Below are 4,153 nucleotides of genomic sequence, written 5' to 3'. Positions count from 1 at the left end.
CAGGACAGGACAGGACAGGACAGGACAGCGCAGACAGAACGACAGTAGGGCAACAGGACAGGACAGGACAGAAGCAGACAGGCAGAAGGACAGCGGCAGCAGACAGGACAGGACAGGCAGGACAGGACAGGACAGGACAGTACAAGACAGACAGGACAAGACAGAGAGACTACAGGACAGCAGAACGGGTAAGACAGGACAGGACAGGACAGTACAGGACAGCACAGAACAGTACAGAACAGTACAGGACAGGACAGTACAGGACAGGACAGCACATGACAGGACAGTACAGTACAGGACAGGACAGAACAGGACAGGACAGGACAGGACAGTACAAGACAGTACAGGACAAGACAGGACAGAACAGTACAGGACAGCACAGAACAGTACAGGACAGTACAGGACAGGACAGTACAGGACAGGACAGGACAGAACAGTAGAGAACAGTACAGAACAGTAGAGAACAGTACAGGACAGGACAGAACAGTACAGGACAGAACAGTAGAGGACAGGACAGCACAGAACAGTACAGGACAGGACAGCACAGAACAGTACAGGACAGGACAGAACAGGACAGTACAGGACAGAACAGTACAGGACAGAACAGTACAGGACAGTACAGGACAGGACAGAACAGGACAGTACAGGACAGAACAGTACAGGACAGGACAGGACAGTACAGGACAGGACAGAACAGTACAGGACAGAACAGTACAGAACAGTACAGGACAGGACAGAACAGTACAGGACAGAACAGTACAGGACAGTGCAGGACAGTGCAGGACAGGACAGTACAGGACAGGACAGGACAGGACAGCATAGTACAGTACAGAACAGTACAGGACAGGGCAGAACAGTACAGAACAGTACAGGACAGGACAGTACAGTACAGGACAGGACAGGACAGGACAGCATAGTACAGTACAGAACAGTACAGGACAGGACAGAACAGTACAGAACAGTACAGGACAGGACAGTACAGTACAGGACAGGACAGGACAGCACAGTACAGAACAGTACAGGACAGCACAGTACAGTACAGGACAGGACAGTACAGGACAGAACAGTACAGGACAGGACAGGACAGCACAGTACAGTACATGACAGGACAGAACAGAACAGTACAGGACAGCACAGTACAGTACAGGACAGGACAGTACAGGACAGAACAGTACAGGACAGGACAGGACAGCACAGAACAGTACATGACAGGACAGAACAGTACAGGACAGAACAGTACAGGACAGGACAAGACAGGACAGAACAGTACAGGACAGGACAGAACAGTACAGGACAGGACAGTACAGGACAGGACAGTACAGGACAGGACAGGACAGAACAGGACAGGACAGTGCAGGACAGGACAGGACAGTACAGGACAGGACAGGACAGGACAGTGCAGGACAGGACAGTGCAGGACAGGACAGGACAGGACAGTGCAGGACAGGACAGTACAGGAAAGTACAGGAAAGGACAGGATAGGATAAGGACAGGGCAGGACAGGATAAGGACAGGACAGGGCAGGACAGGATAAGGACAGGACAAGTAACCGAGATAAAACGCACTTTGTTCATAAACCCAACGAATTCATTTATTTTATCGGTTAGATTATTTTCTTTCATCGAAATGTTCTGAACATTTATCACAGGAAGAATACACATACATGTATTTGTGAGGGTAAAAACCCTTGACTTGTTTTTCAAAAATCGTATGGTTTATCACAGGAAGAAGATAAAATAAATATATATATATATATAGATATATACTTTTTTGTCAAAATACCTTGACTCGTTTTCCGAAAGCAGTATTTTCCTTTTCACTGACACCGATAGGTAATTACATGTCAACTCTCGCTGTTATTTGTCATGTATAATTTAGGAGTTTTAAAAGCCACTAATCGTGTAGAACTCACGTATTTTAAAAGCCACTAATCGTGTAGAACTCACGTATTTTAAGAAAAAGGATAATGCTGGTCGGAAATGAGGAGTTTGTTTGATCTGCCTGTGTCTTTGTGTCTGTGTTTTTTGTCTGTCTGACTGTCTGTCTGTCTGTTCGTCTGTCTCTGTGTGTGTCTATCTCTGTTTCTCATTCCGTCTCTCTCTCTCTGTGCTATTTGTTGTCTGTCTGTCTGTCTGTCTGTCTGTCTGTCTTTCTCCCTCTCTGTTCCTCTATCTCTCTGTGTGTCTATGATTGATTCTCATTCGCTCTCTCTCTCTTTCGATCTCGCTCTCTCTCTCTCTCTCGCTCTCTCTGTCTCTGTCTGTCTCTCCCTCTCTCTGTGTGTCTCTGTCTGTGTCTTTGTCTGTCTCTGTCTCTGTCTGTCTGTCTCTCTCTCTCTCTCTGTCTCTGTCTGTCTGTCTGTCTGTCTCTCCCCCCCTCTCTCTCTCTCTGTCTCTGTCTGTCTGTCTCTCCCGTTGTCTATCTCTCCCTCTCTCTCTCTCTCTCTCTGTCCCCCCTCTCCCTCTCTCTCTCTCCCCCCCTCTCTCTCTCCCTCTCTCTCCCTCTCTCTCCCTCTCTCCCCCTCTCTCTCTCCCTCTCTCCTCTCTCTCCCTCTCTCCCCTCTCTCCCCTCTCTCTCCCCTCTCCCCCTCTCTCTCCCTCCCTCTCTCTCCCAGTCCCTTCTCTTGTCCTTGTCCATTCCCCTTTTTTCTCCCCCACCTCTTTCTTTCTCGCCCTCTATAACTCCTGTCTTTCTTTCTTTTTTCCATTTATCTCCGCCTACATGTCTGTCTGTTTGTCTGTCTTCCTGTCTGTGTGTCTCTGTCTGTCTGTCTTTCTCATCCATCTCTGTTTCGACTTTCCTTGCCAACGTCATCAACAAATGAAACTATTGTAAAACGTTTGCTGTGTACCTGAATAATGCATTCAAAATCTACAGTTTGATATGTGATTAATTGTGTGTGTGTGTGTGTGTGTGTGTGTGTGTGTGTGTGTGTGTGTGTGTGTGTGTGTGTGTGTGTGTGTGTGTGTGTGCATTGCTAGATTTGTTTTCTGTTCCACCATTGTTCTGGAATGTGAGAATTTGCGTTCACTGCATCCCCTTCATGAGGGGCCACGGATGAATGAAAATGTTCGTTCGTTCGTTCTCTCTCTCTCTCTCTCTCTCTCTGTGTGTGTGTGTGTGTGTGTGTGTGTGTGTGTGTGTGTGTGTGTGTCTTGTTTTACGTAATGTTGCGTTCTACATTTACTATGCCTTGAAACGATTACGCACGGCTGTAACTTAAATCATTGTATCAATATGAATGTTCATGACAATAATTATGTTAAGATCAAATACTAGACACTGTGTTTTCGTATTTTGGTTGTTTGTTTTGTTATATGATTACCCCTTCGATTAGGGGCTTAGGCCTAAATTTGAATAAACAATTCGCATTCGCATTCTCTCTCTCTCTCTCTCTCTCTCTCTCTCTCTCTCTCTCTCTCTCTCTCTCTCTCTCAGTGTGGCTCTCCAAGTAGAAAAGCGGAAGAACAAGGACAAAAACACGAACACACGAACAGTAAGAAAAAAGAAGAAGAAGAAGAAAGTGATAATGATGATGATTATGGAGACGACGACGAAGAAGAAGAAGTAGAAGAAGGAGACAATAACAGCTCCACCACCAACATCACCACAAAACAAAACAAAACAAAAAGAAACAAGCAAAGAAACTTTTGGAGAGATGACATACAACTGCGCCATTAAACTGTCGACGCATCTCACAAGCCTGCCCACCCCCACCCATCCATACCCCCCCGCCCCCCCACCCCCCACATCCACTTCTTCTCCTCGCTCCCTCCTCCTCCCCTCTCCTACCTCCCTCCATCCTATAAATTCCTGAAACTCCTACTCCGCCCCCCCCCCCCCCGCCTCCCCAAGCCCCCCAACCCCCCAACCCTCTCCTCCATTTCCCAACAAATCCTGTCTGCGACATGTCGCCCTGTTAGAGACGGTGTATCGTCGTCATCATAAATGTCGTCGTCTTCGTTGTTGTTTCCGGTTGTCTCTTTTGTCGTCTTCATCATTATCCTCCTCGTCGTTGTCATCATTATCGTCCTCGTCTTCCTTTTCATTCTCCTTCCCTTCCTCCTCCTCCTCCTCCTCCTCCTTATCATAATCATCATCGTCGTCACTTTCTTCTTCTTCTTCTTCTTCTTCTTCTTCTTCTTCTTCTTCT

The sequence above is a fragment of the Babylonia areolata genome, chromosome 34 (genome assembly GCF_041734735.1).
Source record: "Babylonia areolata isolate BAREFJ2019XMU chromosome 34, ASM4173473v1, whole genome shotgun sequence".
Lineage (NCBI taxonomy): Eukaryota > Metazoa > Mollusca > Gastropoda > Neogastropoda > Buccinidae > Babylonia > Babylonia areolata.
The sequence above is the reverse complement of the archived record's forward strand: the minus strand, read 5'-3'. Positions refer to the sequence as shown.